This window comes from Sorex fumeus, unplaced genomic scaffold, assembly GCF_029834395.1.
Source record: "Sorex fumeus unplaced genomic scaffold, SorFum_2.1 ptg000075l, whole genome shotgun sequence".
NCBI classification, from domain to species: Eukaryota; Metazoa; Chordata; class Mammalia; order Eulipotyphla; family Soricidae; genus Sorex; species Sorex fumeus.
The window spans coordinates 7,670,521-7,691,328 of NW_026606132.1; the positions used below are offsets into that span (position 1 = coordinate 7,670,521).

Here is a 20,808-nt window from a genome sequence, read left to right on the forward strand (position 1 = left end):
ATTAAGGAACCTTATAAATTTAAGTGTTGTGAAATAAAACCAATAGAGGTGATAGTGATTTTTTAAAAATCAAATCTTCCTTGCATTTCTTTAACTATTCTATTCTTATGTTTCATTGCTTGATTCACACTTCTTATACTTATTTGCCTCTTTTTATCCTTTTATTTATTTGTTGTTGTTTTGGGGCCACACCCGGTGATCTTCAGGGGTTACTCCTGACTCTACATGCAGGAATCACGTCTGGCGGTGCTCAGGTACCATATGGGATGCCGGGAATGGAACCCAGGTTGGCCACATGCAAGGCAAGTGCCTTACCTGCTGTACTATCTCTCCAGTCCCCGTTTTAATCCCTTTAATAGTTAAGTCTCAATTAGTAGTATCAATAGATTCAGGGAGTATTTAAAAGTGTATGAATACACTTTGAAAAATAGGGGCCTCAGCCGCACATGCTGAGGGAGAAGGCAGCTCAGATAGAGAGGGGAGCACCGAGTAAAGAGTGTTGGGTGGGACTCTCCCAGGATGAGAGATACAGGCTGAAAATAGACTATAGACCGAACATGATAGCCACTCAATGCCTCTTTTGCAAACCACAGCACCCAAAAGGAGAGAGAACAAAAGGGAATGCCCTGCCACAGGGGTGGGGTGGGATGGGGGATTGGTGGGTAGGAGGGATTCCGGGAGCATTGGAGGTGGGGAATGGGCACTGGTGGAGGGATGGGTACTCAATCATTGTATAACTGAAACCCAAGCACAAAAATCTGTAAGTCTACAACTGTACCTCATGGTATTTCACTAATAAAAATTTTTTGAAAAAAGAAAAATAGGGGCCTCTCTCAGTGGTGCTCAAAGCAACCCCACTATGATTTGACTTTTGTGCATGGCATTAGAAAGAGGTCTGAGTTCTTTTTTTTTTTTTTGCATGTGGCAGAACAGTTTTCCCAACACCTTAATAAAGAGAATTTCCTTGCTCCATTTTATATTTTTTGCTTCTTTATTAAGGATTAACTGACCATATACCCGAGGGTCTGTCTTTGCGTTTTCTATTTAGAGTTCAAAATTTCATGGGGCCAAGTCTGCAACATCCGGGATTCAGTACTTGGGGTGTCACTGTCCTACCGTTGTTAATCGATTTTCTCGAGCAGGCCCAGTAACGTCTCCATTTTTTGAGACTTTATTGTTACCGTGTTTGGCATACCGAATATGTCACTGGTAGCTTGCCTGGCTTTGCTGTGCTGGCGAGATACTCTCGGTAGCTTGCAGGGCTCTTCTAGAGGGGTGGAGGAATCGAACTCGGGTCGGCCATGTTGGCTGCGTGCAAGGCAAACGCCCTACCCGCTGTGCTATCGCTCCAGCCCTACTTGGGGTGAGCTTTTTAAATAGTCCCCTGATCTGTGCATATCTGTGGCTCTAGTGTTTGTGCCTAAAAGAACATACAGGAATCTAATCTTCTCCTAATATAGGCCATAGTTTGGCATTGTGTACCCAAGGCAGGTGCCGTGTTCTACCCTAATTCTTAAAGCCAATTTCCTGTTCAAACACCATGCCACCATTCCTAGAGCTTGATTGGAATGTACTTTAAAAGAATAATTCATAAAAATATCCAGCTTGGGGAAAATGATGAAAATTCCCACCCTTCCACTATTTTTTAAAAATCTGTTCTTACTGAATTCAGAGGGAAATGATGCCAACTGTGTTTGTATAGATATAGATGTCTGTGGAAACATGCAGAAGAACTGTGCTGTCTCAACAGTCGGTTGGAACACAGATGGCTCAAGTCATCACCACCCAAACATAACAACTTTATACAATTTGAATCCAACTCAGCCACTATTTGGTGAGCATCTACTATATGTCAGCTGCCTCAGGGTAAGACTGTAGGCATTATTCTATTTCAGAAACCTCTAGACAGACTCAAATGAGTTCTTATTAGTGAAGTCTCAATTTTTTCAAAATCAAACTCTCTTACTAGTGTTAGCATCCATTATATTAATTGGCAACTGATATGTCAGGATCTGTTGAGGAAGTTATAAACTCTTAATCCAAAACACTGACGGTAAGATGGGAATGAAGTCTGCAGGACCTTCAAAAAAGTTTCTCTGGGCACATTCATCATGTTGGAGATTTGCCTGCATCTCAGCTTGAGAAATGTACTCTCCGCTCTCTCCCTTTGGAGAAGTCCATGTTTTCTCTTAAGCGTGTAACTTGTTCTCTACCTCTCATTTCTCTAAATAAAGCTATTTTTACTTGTCTCTCTCTCACACACATGCATACTCAGAAACAAAATTATTTTGGGTGGCATTAGATGAGAGGAATAAACCAGGTCTCTAAACTGAGGTGCAGGCGATTTGGTCTCCTTGGGATGCCATTCTGCTTTATCAAGTCAGCTTCAGAGATTTCATTTCTAATCATGGTGTTTTTTCACTTTGGGGCCATATCTAGGGGTGTTCAGGGCTTACACTTGGCTCTGTGCTCAGAGATCATTTCTGGTGGGGATTGGGGAACCATATAGGGTGCTGGGGATCTAACCTGGGTGGGTCATGTGCAAGGCATGTGCTCTACCTATTGTGCTATTGTACTTTTTTTCTTCTATTTCTCTAGATAAGAAAATATATTTCTCTCCAGTTTGTGAAACTATCTCTACTGGCTATGCAGATGAAAGTAAGTATCTGGTTCCACCTTTGAGTGTGTCTTGGCTATTATGGGGGGAGGGGGTCGCAATCAGCTATACTCAGGGCTTCCTCCTGGCTCTGAAATCAGGAATCACTCCTGGAGGGAACCGGGGAACCATATGGGATCTGGGGATTGAACCCTGCTGCCCTATCTCTCTGGCCCTGAGAGTTGTGTCTTTGTATCCTGCTAACAGGATACAAAGAGCAGCCTTGTAGCCTAAAAATCAGAACCTCCAGCCACTGGGAAGAACTCCATTTCCATGACTATCTTCATCATTAGAATTTGTTTCACTTTAATCTCAAAGACCCCCCGTGCACTTGGTACCTTGCCAATTTTTTCCTTGTTTCTCTGCAGGAACATTTTTATTGAATTAGTGTGGGCAATAGCTGACTCCAAGGTAGTGACAAGTCATGAGAGAGGGGAATAACATGAATAAAGGGAACAAAGTCACCTTGGAAGCTCGAATCACCTGGAGCACTGGCACTGTTTTTTTTAATCATCATTCGCAGCTGGGGAAATTGAGCTTCAGGGATTTAAATAAGTTGGCCCAAGTCAAAGTGAGCAGGTAAGAGTCTGAGTCCATTTTCACTGATTTCAGACTCTTGGCTTTTCTTTCCAGCCAAACCAACCTGCAACAGGACCACGGTCTCACTCAAATCGGCTGCATACAAAGACAAATCTCTGTTGGAGCCAGAGAGATAGTACAGTGGATAGGGCATTTGCCTTACACATGACAATCCTGAGCACCACCCTGTGTGGCCCCCCAAACAGAAAAGACAAGAGCTCTCTTTCTTTGAGCATGCATTTGTGGCAATCCCTGTTCCTAACGACTTGACACGAGTTTCATTGAGCCCTTGCTAGAATCTTATGAGGCCGAGGTGTGATTCATATCCACATTTAACAGAAGAGAGTGGGCCTCAGATCAGCTAAATCACTTGCCTGAGGTCACACAGCACCTAGGCAGGGTGATGATAAGGATCAAATCTTGGACTCCTGGGTTCTAGATCAAGCTTCCTCCTCCTTGTGCTTCTCTTTTTCAGAAAGCCAGATTCCGGAGACGAGCAAGGATTTCTATTATTGAACTTCAGTTCAAAGATGAGACTTCCTTTATTCCAGCCCTGCTCACGATTTTTGACTGAATTCGAAGGGTCCAGAGATATCACCATGCTTTTCTGTCTCTGCCACTAAAGTGTACTGAGTCAAGCGGGTGCCTGTTCTCCCTGATTGTACACGTTGTTCCTTGACACCTTAGGCCTACAGCAGGAGTTTGCAGATGTGTTAGGTGAATCTCCAGGATAGTAAACAACACTGTTAGTTGTTCTGGGATGGGGAGTCGAGGCACTGTCCTGCTCATCACCACCCTCCTCACACTGCCCCCAGTGCCCTCCTTAGAAATCACCACCTTCCCACCCTCTTCCACTGGTAGGCTCTTTCTGTTTGAAAACGCATTTGCAAATCCAATTCCTTGATTTCCCATTGGTGTGACAGGGTCTTTTCAAAGCAAGACCGACCACATGTGTTATCCTCGGGTTGTCTTGCTTTGCCAACACTAATTGCCTGAAACTTTCTAGCTGTAACTAGACTGTGGCCAGCTTCACCCTTCCCCAAGCCAAATGAAAGCTGGGTGGGCCAGACTGCCCGAGAACGGGTCAAGGCTGTAGGTGATTGTTTTCTCCATCTTCCAAGTCTGGAATGAAATGGAGTAAGTCTCAGGCTGGTCCTGATGAAAGAAATCAATTCACTTGCTTAACAAGATTCCTCCCTCCTAGAAAATGGACCTCGGAGGAATGGCTGAGAAAGCTGAGAAAGCTGAGAACACATTTAGCAGAAGTTTGTTGAGGCATTCTAGCTAGCTGGCACATTGTCAGAGGAGAGGTCCAGAAAATGGTCTGTAACCGGAGCATTTCTTTAGCTGCCAATATGTGTTGCAGATTGGCCTCTCTGAAGATGAGAATACTGACATGCCACCAGTGTCCGCGATGGCCTTGGTGACACCTTTTGGCCTTCCACAGGGACCCACCTGATTCTTATTGACAACAAAACATTAGCTTTTGCACTGTTAGGGACTCTTGGGAATAGTAACTTGCTTTTCCACACAGACCGATTGGCTTGTCTCTCCTGCCTCGTGATATCTGTAACATCTTCGATGAGTTGGAGGTGAAAGGCAAGACGTGGTCCAAGACCTAGGAGGAGGGACTCTCTTGTAGATTGTTCTGGATAAAATGACGGATTTCTCCTCCTCCTCCTCCTCCTCCTCCTCCTTAATCCCATTTGGCCCACTGCTCTGCGTTCAGTGTTCTTGAGCTTGCTCTTTGCCCTGTGACAACTGTGAAATTTCCGCTATCAGTATTCCCCCATCCTCACTTCCCCTTGCTCTCTTGTAGCAGCTCAGAGAGTGAACAATAATAAAACTTGGTTTGGGATTGTACTAGATTCAAGTTCTTTCTCGTTCGCGATCTCATGGAAACTTCTTAGCAATCTTATGATTGGCATTTTGGGGTGGGTGGGGATGGGGCCAGCATACCCCTGAGTGGGAGGTACTCCAGCAGAGCATAGCACAGCAGTAGGGCATTTGTCTTGCGCGCAGCCAGCCTGGCCGAGCCGGGTTCAATTCCTCCACCCCTCTCGGAGAGACCAGCAAGCTACCGAGAGTATCTCACTCGCAAAGTATATGCCAAACACAGTAATAACAAGTCTCAAAATGGAGATGTTACTGGGCCCGCTCGAGCAAATCGATGAATAGCGGGAGGACAGTGTGGACAGTGGGAGGTACTCAGGGTACCTTGAAGTTCCAAAGGATGGAAGGAACCCAGGCCGCACACATTCAGAGCATGTACTCCAGGTCTTTGAGCTATCTCGAAGGCCCTGGGATTGGCATCATCACGTAAAACACATGGAACCTGAGGCTCAGTTGTGATAAATGAGCTTCACAAGATTACAGTTGGGGCTGGAGTGATAGGTCAATGGGTAGACCGCTGGCATTGCACATGGGGATCCGGGGTTTGACCCCAGAACCCCATATATCGTCCCTGAGTCCACCAGGAATGATTCTCTGAGCTCAGAACCAGGAGTAAAACCTGAGCACCGCTGTATGCAGCCCCCAAAAGAAACCAAAAAAAAAAAAAAACAAGATCACACAAACACAGTTGCTTGCAGAGTGTTCTGAGATGCAAGTCTCAAATGGCTGGCTCAGCACAAAACACCAGGATGGTGTTGAGGTACTTTCCCCTCCCATCTGCTATGAAATGCCAGCTGAGGCTTTAAAGGCAATTTGTCCAGCCGCATGTTGTTTCAGAGTAGTAGAGGAAAAATTACTTAGCCTCAGTACATTTCTTTTCTTTAAAACACCATCTCCTTCAGGTGATTGTTGGAGAAATTCAGGGTAAAGTCTGATTTCCAGCCTTTGTGAAGCTTAATTATACAAGTGTGTTTATCTTGGCTGCCTCTAAAGATTCATTCTTGTTAGAAAACAACATAGATAATCAGAACTGAACTCGTACTATGTTAATTTACGGGAGAAGAAATGATTCCAAGAGAGATGAAATTTTCTTGCAAATCTTTGGCTCAGCAGTGCACTCTTAAATAAAGCTGTAAGTAATCATCAGTTTTCCCACTTGATTAAAGAGAAATGCTCTGTGCCTCAGAGAGAGGCCCCCTTCCTTAACAGTCTTAGGGAAAAATCCTGGTCCAGAGCAATTTTAAAGCCCAGAGTGAGATTTCTGGCTTTCTATTTTCATTCTTTATTTGCTCAGATTCCCGTCTCACTTCTCAAAAGCTAACTTGAAATGCATTTCTTTTTTATTTTATGTTACTTGGGCTTTTCATTCTTGCTCTTAACCACCACCCCTCCCCACATAGATCTCACATAAGTGGGTTAACTATCCCATTTCCCATGTGTTTTCTTTTTCTTTTTGGATTTTGGGCCACACCTGGTGGTACTCAGGGTTTACTCCTGGTTCTGTACTTAGCGATCACTTATTCCTAGTGGGCTCAGGGGATCATATGCAGTTCCAGGGTTTGAACGCAGGCCAGCCACGTATAAGGCAAGTACCCACCTGCTGTAATATTGCTCCAGCTCCTGTGTTTTCTTATGTGGCTCCTACTATGGTCCTGTCCTCCCATTGTTCATCGATTTGATCGAGCGGGCCCAGTAACATCTCTATTTTGAGACTTGTTGTTACTGTGTTTGGCATATTGAATACATTATGGGTAGCTTGCCAGGCTTTGCCGCATGGGCGAGGTACTCTCAAAAAAAAAAAAAAACCAAACTATGGTCCTAGTCGATAATTTAAATTTTTTATATTAAACAATCTTAAAAATCAAACAACCATGATTTACATAGTTATTCTTAGTAGAGTTTCATGTGTACAATACCATTACCACCACCAGTGTGGACTTCCCTCCATCAGTGCCCCCAGGTTCCCTCCTATGTTTCGAGTTTTGTTGTAGTTTGGGTCTCATGCTTAAAGTGTTGTTGGCTCAGTAGTTTATCTAGATCTAGATCTAAATCTAGATATCACTGTCACTGTCCTGTTCTTCATGGATTTGCTTGAGCGGGCCCAGTAACATTGTGAGACTTGTTGTTACTGTTTTTGGCATATCGAATAAGTCACGGATAGCTTGCCAGGCTTTGCCTTGAGGGCAAGATACTCTCGGTAGATTTCCAGTCTCTCTGAGAGGGGCGGAGGAATTGAACTCGGGTCAGCCAGGTCGGCCGCATTCAAGGCAAATGCCCTACCCGCTGTGCTATCTCACATCTACACCACCAAATTTTCCCGAGGCTTCTGATCCCTGCCCTTGTTCTCTCATGCCCATCTCTTCTTACTGGCCCACCAGTTTTTTTCTTTACCTGTTCTCATCTCTGTACCCTAGATTCAAGGGTAATCTGGGTATTCCCAGCCCCCTTTGCTACCTTGCATTCCCTCCTCCTATTATTCTATATACAACAGATAAGTGAGATCATCCAGTATTTGTCCTTCTTCTGACTCACTTCACTCAACATGATATCCTCAGTTCCACCCAAGTTGTAGTGAATTACATGGTCCCATTATTTTTTGCAGCTGTATAGTATTCCATTGTATACATATAAAACACATCTTCATTATCCATTTATCTATCACTGGACACTGAGGTTCATTCCATATCTTAGTTATTGCACTCAGTGTTTTAATGAGTAATCATGTGTATATATTCCTTTGAATGAATGTGTGTCCTGAGGGTATACACAAGAAGTGGAATTGCTGGGTTGTATGGCTACTCTATTCTTACTTTTTCAGTGAAGCCTCCATACGACTTTCCATAGGGGCTGAACTAGGCAACATTCCCACCAGCAGTGGATGAGGATTGCCTTCTCATCATATCTCCATGAACACAGATGGCTCCCCGCTTTTTGGATATGTGCCAACATCATCCTAGTTGATAATCTTTTGGGTTGCCATGATCTGAGGAGGTGGAATTAGCAGATCGATGTCTGAAACTGCAAAGTTGGGGCCCCATTGACATCACTCACATCTTTCTTCAATTTTGAGAAATTCACAAATGACCTGATTTCTGCCCCTCACCCAAACACTTCTACACCTCACCCAAACACATGCCCATTTCTTTTGAAAAAAAAATTTTTTTTCATTGAATCACAGTGAGATAGAGAGTTGCAAGTTTGTTCATGACTGGATTTCAGTTATATAATATTCCAACACCCATTCCCTCACCATTGTATATTTTCCCCCACCGATATTCCCAGTTTCCTTTTTCCTTCCCACCCCCCTCCCTCACCTCTATGGCAGGCACCTCTCTCTCTCTCTCTCTCCTTTTGAAAAACATACCCATTTCTAACCTTCACAATCAGGACTAGTGGGAACTGCTTCAAATGGGCTGAGAACTCACAGTTTTAAGTGATGTCTGCCCATCCGGAAAAAAAGCAACAGCAGAAAGTAACAATTCTCTTCTGCCAGCAAAGGTTAGTTAAGAATTTCAAATTGAAATGTCATTTGCAGAGCCATTTGAGTCTTGTGCTTAAGCACTTTTCTACAAATAAATGCGAGCTGGAATATAGCAGTTATTCTACCCTCCCCCCATCCCAAACATATAAAAATCTTTTCCCTTGGCAGAGTTGTTTCTTTAGTTTGGCATAAGAGATTGAAAATTGGACTGGGAAGATGATCATTTAAACAGCTAGTATGCAGGCTTTGCATGCAGGAAGTTCGGTCCCATCCCTGGCACTATGTGTTCCCTTGAGCACCACCAGGCACAGAGCCGGGAGTAGCTCATAAGCATTTTGGGTGTGGCCCCAAACAGGAAATCAAAAATAGTTTTGTGAACTGTTGTGGATAATTAAATATATTTAGTTTTTTTGGGCCACATTCAGAGGTGCTCAGGGTTTACTCCTGTCCCTGTGCTCACTACTGGGAGATCTTATGGGAAGCCAGGGATCAGATACTTTGTACAACTTTTTTTTTGCTTTTTGGCAATGCACAGGGGCTACTCTTGGCTTTGTACTAAGGAATTACTCCTGGAGATTTCACCAGAGTTACTCCTGGTTCATACACTCAGTAATCACTCCTGGCGGTGCTTGGGGGACCATATGGGATGCTGGGAATCGAACCTGGATCGGCCGTGTGCAAGGCAAATGCCCTACCCGCTGTGCTATTGCTCCAGCCCCAACTTTGTACAACTTTATCATTTTTATAATCTTTCCTGAGCTCTGCTATAACATCCGTGGCTTATTCATTGTTTTTTGTTTAACAATTGTGAAAGTCTTATTCTTTTATCATGTAGTTTTATTTCTGCACAACTACTGTGCTTTTCCAAATGGAATAAAGACAATAGGAAAAAAGCGCAAGACAATTACCCTTCTGACTGTGGCACCAAAACAAACAAATTGATTTGTCACTGAATTTCTTGCAGATTTGTTTTGGGATTTTTGGGGGAGGAAGGGGACATACCCAGCAGTGCTCAAGGTTTATACCTGCCTCTTCTCTCAGGGATCACTCCTGGTGGAATTGGGGGCACTATATGGGGTGCCAGGGATCAAACCCACTCCACTCTTGCTCTGGCCCTTCAGGAGCCATTCTTTTTTTAAAATTTTATTTATTATTATTTTTATTATTGAATCACTGAGAGATACAGTTACAAAACTTCCATGTTTAAATTTCAGTCATACAATGATTGAACACCCATCCCTCCACCAGTGCACATTCTTCACAAACAATGTCCCAGTATACGCCCTCCCCCATTTCCAGCCCTCCCCTGCCTCTATGGCAGACAATTTCCTCCATACTCTCTCTCTGCTTTTAGGCATTATGGTTTGCAATATAGATACTGAGAAAGTGCAGATGTCATTTCTACTGTGCTTTTTTTGCACCCTCGGGATATATTCTCAGGGGCCATTCTTGACTCTGTTCAGGAGTGATCTTTGGTGGTGCTCTCAGGACCATATGTGATGCAAGGACTAAACCAAAATTGGTTACCTGCAACGTGAGTGCCTCCACCCCTGTTTTTATTATCTCCTTAGTCCTCTTATTTTGATCATTTAGGGGCAGCTACTTTGGTGCTCAGAAGTCAACAAGGGTGACATGTAACAGTGCAGGGGACATTCAATGCTGACTGATCTCAGGGCCTCATACAGAGCGAGTGCTGTATCGCTTAAGTACCACCAGCCCTAGATCATTTCATTATTGTTATGACTATTTTTGAATTTTGAGGCCACAATTGCCTCAGTGCTGAGACATCCCAATGGCAGGTAGCATACTCATGAGACTATGCAGTGCCAGGGAGCAAACCTCAGCCTCCTACATGCAAAATATGTGCTCCAATCTGATGGGCTATTTCTCTGACATTCATTCGTCTTTCTTTCTTTCTTTCTTTCTTTCTTTCTTTCTTTCTTTCTTTCTTTCTTTCTTTCTTTCTGTTTTGAGGGCCACACCTGAAGGACCACACATGGCAATACTAAGAGACCACTTTCATCTGTGTGCTTATGGGATCATGTGATCCTGGGAATTGAACCACTGACACTGGCCTCTTGGATATATGCATTCCAATCTGTTAAGCTAGCTCTCAAATCCAAGCAACCCTTTTTGTATGGTTGTGTGTTGGGGGAGGGGTTGTCACACAGTGGTGCTCAGGGGCTTCTCCTGTGCTCTGTGTTGTTCCTGAGTGCTTGGGGGACTCTATGTGGGAAATTAAGATAGAGAAGGGACCAGTATGACAATAATATTTAGAAATGATTATTCTGGGCAAGAACAGAGTGTTGAAAGTAGGTAAAGGGGTATACATGGTAACCTTTCAGTATTCAGCATCTGTATTGCAAACCATAATGCCTAGAAAAGAGAAAGAGAGAGAAAGATAGAGACAGAGACAGACACAGTGACAGAGAAGGAAAGTGCCTGCCATAGAGGAGGCGGTGAGGGCAGCAGGAGGGAAACTGGGAATATTGGTGGTGGGAAATGTACACTGGTGAAGGGACTGGTTATTGGAACATTATATGACTGAAACCCAATCATGAACAACTCTGTAACTGTGTATCTCACTGTAATTGAAAAAACAAAGTGTGCTGTGACTTCAGGCCAGGAGCCTCTTATTAACATTATTGGAAATCTGCTTAGAGGGTGAGTACACTTAGGTCCCAGTGCTGCTTCTGCCAAGCTATGTCATCTTGAAGAAATCATCTATATAGCACATCTCATCTCTCTGTTTAAACGTCCCTAGTGTCATCTTCTGCTCTGATTTTCTTTATTGGGAAGTAAATAAATGTCGCTATGACAGCATCTCTCAACAGTTGCCATATTGGGGCTCAAAGAAGAGGACACGGTGCGGAAGACCCAGGCACAGGAGAAGCCACTGTAACAGCCCCTGAGCTCTGATGAGAACATATAAGTGTAACACAAGATGGAGGAACTCACGCTAACACCTAACAGGCATCTGTGTGGCAGCCAGGGGCAGTAACTAACTAGGAAGCAAGAATAGGGCATGAACCACTACATCTGCAAGCTAGCCATCAAGAAGGACTCGGGTACTTTTGCTAAATAATCCAAAATAATAAATAACTAACAGTTCTGGGACCCCCAATTATGGCTGAATCCACCCAAACTGTATAAAAGCAGAAGGATTCAGACCATTGACTGAGATGATTTCATCACTCCTACCTCACCTGCACGTCAGAGCTCATGAACAACCTACTCCAGCACCAAGAGATCATTCCCATGTGCACCCTGGTCCTCTCTGCCTCCTTTGACTTCCTTTGACTTCCTTTGAAGTCACGGGAGTCAGCTGGCTAATGTAAGTCTAAGTACCAGAAGCATCTCTCAAAATATTGGACTTTCGGTAGGCTGGACTCTGGCATTAAGTGTGGGCTCTGATTCTGACCTCAGTGTTTGGGGAGCTCTAGGGATCATGATGTATATCTCCTGATGAATTAGATCTTAAAAATTTTTGTTTCTTTGGGTCTCACACCCAGCAATGCTCAGGGTTACTCCTGGCTCTGCACTCAGGAATTACCCCTGACGCTGCTCAGGGAACCATATGGGATGCTAAAGATGGAATCTGGGTTGGCCATGTGCAAATGCCCTACTCATGGTACTGTCCCTCTGGCTCCAATCACATGATATTCTATGAGACTAAGACTATCGTTGAAACACAGAGTTGTGCACATATATGCACACATGCATGTATCTTTTGTGTAGTAGATATGCATGTATCTACTATAGATATATATATATTTGTCCAGATACACAAAATCATAGATAATAACTAAGATAATCTCAGATCATCTGTTCATATGATGGTCAATCTCAGTCTTTAGAGACTGAGATTTTGTGTGTATTGTTTACTGTTTGGACGTTTTATAGGTTGCTTTCATGAGAAAATTGTTTTTATATATGCCATGTAGAACATTTTTACAATAATCAAAGGTGTTTGTCTCTGAGTGCTGTGAGCATTTTGAGTACTGAATGAAGCCCATTGTGGACATATGCTCTGATTTTTGGAGGCTTCCCTAATAATCACCATCAATTCTTCTTTTCCACTCCTCTTACACAGAAAATTGGGAAAAATCTGACACTCCTGGGGACAGACACAGTCATTTTCTTTTTTTGCTTTTTGGGTCACACCCAGCGATGCACAGGGGTTACTCCTGACGCACGCACTCAGGAATTACTCCTGGTAGTGTTCAGGGGACAATATGGGATGCTGGGAAACAAACCCGGGTCGGCCACGTGCAAGGCAAGCGCCCTACCTGCTGTGCTATCACTCCAGCCCCTGCAGACACAGTCTTAAAGAGTTTTTCCAGGCTAGGTTCCCTGTTTTCATTCAGATAACTTATTTCAGTAACTTAAAGACAAATCTGTACTTACCAGGAAAATATTAGCAGCCTGCTTTGGGAAATAAAAAATACCTCTATTTAGTAATTATTTTCTCTCTAGACAGTTATAACTTTTACAGAAATACAATAAATTTTGGGTTGTGTTTGGACCACACCCAGCTGTGCTCAGGGGTTACTTCTGGCTCTGTACTCAGGAAGCATTCCTGGCAGTGATCAGGAGACCATATGGGATGCTGGAGATTGAACCCAAGTCAGATGTATACAAGGAAATGCCCTATCTGCTATACTATCTCTCCTGTCCCCACTATCATATTTGGAACTTCACAGTGGCCCTGTGTGATTGACAGGCAAGGAGATTAAGGCTCAGGGAGAAATAAGTACTGCCAATACAGGAGAAAGGAGCAAGGAATGTTCAATGTGCACCTATTATGTGCTAGTTACAGTGTAGAACTTCATTTTCTTTAAAGTATAAAATTTATTTACTATATATGGCTAATACATAAATTTCTTTAACCTATAATTAAAAATTAAGAACCAATTAAAATATATATATTTTTTATTAGTGAGACATCATGAGGTACAGTTGTAGACTTACAAATCTTTGTGCTTGGGTTTCAATTACAGTGTAGAACTTCATTTTATCTTTATAATATACAGGTATTGTTATTCTCATGTTACAGATGAGGAAATGGGCTGTGAGAAGTCTAATAATTATGTTCTTACTGTTTTATATGAGTCTGTCTGCAAGATTACCAGGAACTAGAGATATTAAACAATAGGCTCAGGGCCAATCTGGATTTGATGCCTGCATCACATATGATTCCCCTAACCCCACCAGGAGTGATCTCTGAGGGCAGATTCAGGAATAATTCCTGAGCACTGCTGAGTGTGGTCCAACGCCCCCTCAAAAAAGGAAAGAAATAATTTACAACGAACAAAGCCTTCAAAATTCTCTTTAAGGACCATTAGCTTAAAATATGTTTTGGGGGTGGGTGGGCTGTAGAGGTAATACGGTCGGTAGAGTGCTTGAGTTGCATGTGGCTGACTCAAATTTGATCCCTGGCATTGCCATCTAGTCCCTTGAGTCCCAAGAGGAGTGATTCCTTGAGAAAGAAGCCATGAGTAACACTGAGCGCTACCCAGAAACACCCCCCTTTTTGTGGGTCAACTATATTTGTATGTACCAATACATGGTATAGAAAATGCATTTTCTAAATATTTGCTCATATTGTGTATATTCTGCAAAGGCAGAATAATAGCAGAATATTTCATTAGAGTAATATTTCATTAGAACATTGCAAATGTTCTTTGTCAAGTTGAAAAGTGAAACACAGCGAAATGTTATCTGGGAAAGGACAGCATTCCATTCTCATTTTCTGTTCATTTGCTTCCAGCTGGCTAGTGACCGAAGACGCACTTTGGGGAAGATAATTGGGACATGTTTCCAAACTCTCCCAACTTCTTGGCAGGGATTTTGTATCTCCAAACCTAGTTGCATAGGTACTCTATATGCTCTAACTTTTTCTTTCTTTTCTTCTCTTTTTTTTTTTTTGGCTTTTTGGGTCACACCAGCGATGCTCAGAAGTTATTCCTGGCTCTGCACTGAGGAATTACTCATGTCGGTGCTCAGGTGATGCCGGAGACTGAACCCGGGTTGGCCAGGTTGGCTGTGTGCAAGACAAATGGCCTACCTGATATATTATTGCTCCAGCCCCTATGTGCTCTGACTTAATCTCAGTAACTCCTAGAGTTATTGAAGCTATGGTAGAAACAGTTTCAATTCTAGGTGGGAAGAGCTTGATACCTGATGAATATATTGTCCAGTTATTTATTTCTTTTATTTCAAATTTCCTTTTGTTGGGGCTGGAGAGATAGTACAATGGGTAAGGCACTTGCCTTGCATACAGCTGACCTGGGTTTGATCCTGGCATCCCATAGGGTCCTCCAAGCCATGCCATGAGTGACCTCTGTGCACAGAGACAGGAGTAAACCCCGAATACCACTGGGCATCACTCCCAAAACAAAGGAAAAAGAACAAAAGCAGATGAAAACGTATCAGAGACCTAGAGAGAGCGCAAATGGGCTAGATCACATGCTTTGCTTGCAGGATCCCCAGATTCAATCTGCATGGTCCGCTGAACACCATGTGTAGCCTTAGTGGCTCCTCAGCATTACTGAATTGGAGCAGCACTGTATCATGGGGTCTGAGCATTAGCCCTCAGGTCCCCAATAGCACTGGAAGTAACCCCTGGGCACTCTGAGTACTGCTTAGGAGACCCAAAGTAAAAAAATTAGAAAATGTAGTACATATAAAATAATGGAATATTATTCAGTCATTAAAATAAGGATATCCTGCCATTTGCCCCAGTTGGATATTATAAGGACATTTTGCTCAATGCCACGAGCCAGTCTGTGTACAGCCTTAAAAAGTGAAATGAGTCAGAAGGAGGGGGACAGATATAGAGTGGCTGCATTCATTTGTGGGTTATAAAAATAATAGTCACTGTCACTGTCCTCCCGTTGTTCATCGATTTGCTCAAGCGGGCCCAGTAACGTCTCCATCATGAGACTTGTTGTTACTGTGTTTGGCATATCGAATACGTCACGGGTAGCGCGCCAGGCTTTGCCGTTCAGGCGAGATACTCTCGGTAGCTTGCCGGGCAATGAGACTAATATCCAAGGCCAGGGAAAATGGACCAGGAGGACTGGTCAATGGCTGGAAACTTGATACAAGTGTGTAGGGGGGCAAAGGGCAGTTTGGATAGAGAAGGGACCAGTATGAAATAATTGTTGGACATGGCCACTTTGTACAGGAATTGAGTGTTGAAAACAGGTGAAAGCATGCCCCCTATAACCTTTCAGTATCTGTATTGCAAACCATAATGCCCCAAAGGAGAAGTGTGTGTGTGTGTGTGTGTGTGTGTGTGTGTGTGTGTGTGTGTCGGGGGTGAAGTGCCTGCCATAGAGGCAGGAGAGGAGGGAGGCAGGAGGGAAACTGGGGACATTGGTGGTGGCAAATGTACACTGGTGAAGGGATACGTGTTGAAACATTAAATAACAGAAACCCAATCATGAACAAATTTGTAACTGTGTATCTTACAGAGATTCAATAAAATAATAATTTAAAAAAGCTGAACTCAAGTAACCAGAGAGCACCATGGTAGTTGTGAGGTCAAGGCTCCAATGGGCATAGAAAGTGGGGAAGGGCTGGTCACTGAAAGATGAAGTTGCCCTGACGCTATTATTTATAATCACTGTGAAGCCATTAATCCCTCTGGATTAGGTAGTGAAAATTGGAAAAGTTGGGAAATTTGTTTAGGACCACACTCAAAATAAAGAGTAAATGGTGAATGACCTTTGATGTCTTTAGCTAACCTTCTGGATTAAAATGAGAGAGTAGGGCCAGAGTGGTGGTATAGTGGGTAGTTTACCTCACATGTGGCCAGCCCGGGTTCTATTCCAGGCATCCTATGTGGTTCCCAGAGCACCGTCAGGAGTAATTTCTGAGTATAGAATCAGGAGTAACCCCTGAGCATCACAGAGTCTGACCCCCCCCCCCCAAAATGAATGAGTAACATGCCAACAATTCTGTCTTTTTTCTTTGATTTTGGGAGACGCTCAACTGTGTTTAAGGCTTACTCCTGGCTTCTTTGTTCTCAGGGATCACTCCTTATGGCGTTAAGGGGGTCAGGTGGCGTACTAGGGATTGAATATGGGTTGGACAGGTCCAATACAAATACCCTACCTGCTGTATTATCCTGTCCAGTCCCCACTAGCATGTCAGTGAAATCAGGCTAGGGAGGCACATGGGATAGTCATCATGGCCTGGAAATGAGAGTTATCATTATTATTATCATCTGTTGTTGTTTTTGTTGAGTGTCATCTCTGATGAACTGTGACATGCTGTCTGGTATACAGATATCCTAGGAATGGACGCACCATACTCATTTTTTCTTTTTTGCTTTTTGGGTCACACCCAGTGATGCACAAGGGTTACTTCTGGATTTGCACTCAGGAATTACTCCTGGCAGTGCTCAGGGGACCATATGGGATGCTGGGAATCGATCCCGAGTTGGCCGCGTGTAAGGCAAATGCCCTACCTGTTGTACTATCTCTCCAGCCCCTGTACTCATTCTTACCCACGCTGACAGACCAACCAGGTTTGCCTGGGACTGACCTGGGTTCACACTGCAAGCCTAGTTTCCTAATAAACCTTCCTCTGGCAAACCAGAATTACACATGCCTGATCTCATTAATGAGTAGATATCTCCTTAATATCTACACACACAGTATCTCATTAACATTTTCTTTCTTTTTTGTTTTGGCTTTGGAGTCATACCTGGTGGTGCTCAGGGGTCACTTCAGGCACTGCTGGGGGACCATATTTGGTGCTAGGAATTACACCTGGGTCTGCAGTGCAGGCTTCTGATCATTCAAGATTACTCAGACAAGGTTCTTAGAAATGCAAGTGTCAGTCTACGGTTTGGAAGCCGGCCTCAAATGCTGGGGGAAAAGACAGCTCAGATAGAGAAGGGAACACCAAGTAAGGGGTATTTGGAGGACCAGCTCTGGTTGGGAGATGCGAACCAATGTAGAATATAGATGGAACACAATGGCCACTCAATGCCTCTACTGCAAACAACAACACCCCAAAGGAAATAGAGAACAAAAGGGACTGCCCTGCCACAAAGGTGGGGTGGGGTGGGGTGGGAGAGATGAGGTAGGGGTGGTGGGAGGGATACTGGGATCATTGGTGATGGAGAATGGGCACTGGTAGAGGGATGGGTACTCGATCATTGTATGACTGAAACACAATCACAAAAGTTTGTAAGCCTGTAAATGTACCCCTCAGTGATTCACTAATACAAAATAAAAAAAAAAAGAAATGCAAGTGTCAGGAGGCAAGCCTGAGCTCCAAACTCCAGAGGCACCAAAGTGGGATATTATGGAATGAATAATAAGAAACCCGTGGTTTTCCCAGAGATTCTGTTAGCTATGTCTTCATTCAGTGGACTCGGGGAGAAATTTTCAAAGAGGCATGGTCATTTGCTTAGAGGGTTTTTTTTTGAGAGTTCTGGCGCTGGAGGAAGAGGTGATATCCCTTGAGAGCAAAGCTGACAGAAAGAGGGCTGTTCTAGTGACAGAAAGCAGAACCTTTGGATTCAGACAGACAGGCAAGTTTTTTGTTTTGTTTTGTTTTGTTTGGGGCGTGTGGTGCTCAGGACTTACTCCTGGTTCTGCATTCAGGGATCACTCCTAGACCAGCTCAGGGGACTCTATGGGGTGATGGAAGTGAACCCAGGTCACCTGCACACAAGTCAAGTACCCTACCCGCTGTACTATTGCTTTTGCCCCAGATAAGACTTTAAGGTTCATCTCTGGTACTTTCTGATCTCCTTGAGGTAAAAATCTCGTTCCTCTGCATCTCCTTTTGCATCAGGACTCAGGCTGGACATGTTTTTCATGGCTATTGATTTATGACAAAGTGAACTTTGTCATAAAAATACAAAAAGGTGAACTTTGTCATAAAAATACAAAAGTGTGTGTGTATTTTGGGGAAACGTCATTGGCATTGACTAATCTCAAGGTAAATTATATATGTATTATATATATAATTACAGAGCAAATTATATATGTTTTTGTGTGTTTAGAATTTTTATAATATCTAAGTAATAATGGCTATGATTTGCCCAGCTCTCCTACTGGACCAGGCTAAGTGCTTTAGATGCATCATCTCATTGAGTGTTCACAATAACCTTTGCAGGCAAGAATTAGGGTTGCTATTTTACAAGAGAAGGAAATTAAAGCCCAAGTGAGTGAGCGAGTGGGAAGCGTGGGGCAGTAAGTGCTTTCTCTAGTCCATTCAGCTGTTAAGTCACAGGACCAGGATTCAGGTCCGATTTTATCTTGTCTTCAAAGCCCATACTCTTAACCCCCCAGTGCTCAACTGTTGAAAGTAATTAAGGGGTATTAAAATGGAACCCGGTAAAAGCCAGAGAATCAAGTAAACAAATAGAAAGCTTTTGCCTTCTCTTGAAAGGCCATTAGGACCAGCGTTCTTCGGTGTCAAAAGGAAGAGAGATGGTTGGCTCCTCAGTTAGAAGCAAACAGGCCACTTTACCAGTAAGCTCGGCCCTTCCTTCCATTGTAGCTAAAATAATTACCATCTATTCAACCCTTTGAATGACACCAACCCCAGGGGTTTTTATTTGATTACCTATTTAACTGTAGAACATCAGAATATGTAGACAGGCCGCTCTTTTTTTTTTTTTTTTAAGGAAGCCTTCAAAGCACTTTATTTTATCTTGGATCGCTCTTTACTTTTAATCATGGTGAATTATAGACTTTAAGTTTCTGAGTTACAGTGTTCCAACACCAATCCCTTCACCATTGTCCCCAGCTTCCCTCCCACCCCCCAGTCTCCATCATTGTCCTGTGTCCCCTACCCTATTCTATCTGCCCCCCGCCCCCCCCCCTCCCTCCAGTGGCAAGTTTCCTACTGAATAACAGATTTCCTGCTCTTCATTTCTGTTGCCTGTTGGGTTTTGTTATTCCCATACAAAGTTTCTTGATATCCCACATGTGAGAGAGATCATTTTGCGTTTTTAATTTTTGTTTGTTTGTTTTGGGCCACACCCAGTGGTGCTCTGTCACCAGGATGATAGAGGCGAGTGGAGTTGAATAATGTGTAAGCACTTCTAATTTATTGAATAACCGTGTACGCAATCAGTAGCATCACTAAAACCATGTACAGAAACAAATCCAACTAAGAGCATTCATAGGACTAGTACAATATTCCAAATCATATGCTCACCTGTAGCTGGCTGAAGCCTCAACCCAGGGCTCTTAATGTGACGCGTCTTCGGCATCCTGTGAGCTCCGCAGTCTCAGCTCAGGGCCGTCTGGTCCATCGGACGCGAGATTGGCAGTGGGATGGGGGTCATCAGCCAGGTTGTGGACAAGTCGGACAGACTCCGTCCCCCTCTCAGGCACGTTGGGGGACAAGGCAGAGATCCGGAGGTTCACGCCATGTGCCAGGTACATTGGAGACAGGGAGGAGATCCAGAGGTTCCCTCTGACAGGGGCTGCCCGAAGCCTGTCACTTAAAGGGCCCACTGACCAATCAACTTGGAGTGTCGCCGATTGAACTGGCCAGTCGGAGTTCAAGGCGGGGAGTATCTGCCCCACACTAATAAACAGATGTGTCGGGCCCGGGGTCCGTGTCTGGTTATCCGTGGCCTTGTAAGCATCTTACTAGCTAATGCTAGCACACACACAATGAAAGAACTTCACAAAATGGCGTCACTTTGGTTCACACAGAATGAGGCACCTCCTGTTTATAACATGCTCAGGACTTAACTCCTAGCCCTAGCTTTGAGCTCAGGCATCACTCCTGGAAGGCTTGGGGTGGGGTTGGGAGAAGGCATATGGGGTGTGGGAGATTGAACCTCAGTCGGCCACTTGCAAAGCTAGTGCCCTTGTCACTTTACTACCGCTCTGGCCCCTCATTCTGTGTTTAAAAAGGAAATCAGAGGTCACTAGCTCTCCATACTTAAAATATATCAAGGAAGGGGGATTGTTTTGAGAGGCCATACCCGTTGATGCTCACGGATGGCTCCTGGCAGGGCAGGGAGGTTGGGGGAACCCTATGCTCTGTGGGGGTGGGGGGATGCAACCCGGGATGGCCCCATGCAAAGCAAGCTCTCTACCATAGCACTGTGCTATTGCTCTGACTCTAAAATACATTTTTTGAAATGAGGTGATATGAGTTTATAACATTATGTAAGTTTCAAGCATGTTCCCTACCCACTGTCCTATAGCTC

General features: G+C 43.8%; 1 long non-coding RNA gene across 1 annotated transcript; it reads left to right on the forward strand.

Annotated features, from left to right (window-relative positions):
• Positions 1–1,703: 1,703 nt before the first annotated feature.
• LOC130038289 (uncharacterized) lies at positions 1,704–3,971 on the forward strand. The gene is made up of 3 exons (XR_008794655.1): positions 1,704–1,834; positions 2,599–2,658; positions 3,711–3,971. It is a non-coding gene; the product is annotated as an uncharacterized LOC130038289 (long non-coding RNA).
• The last annotated feature ends 16,837 nt before the right edge of the window (positions 3,972–20,808 follow it).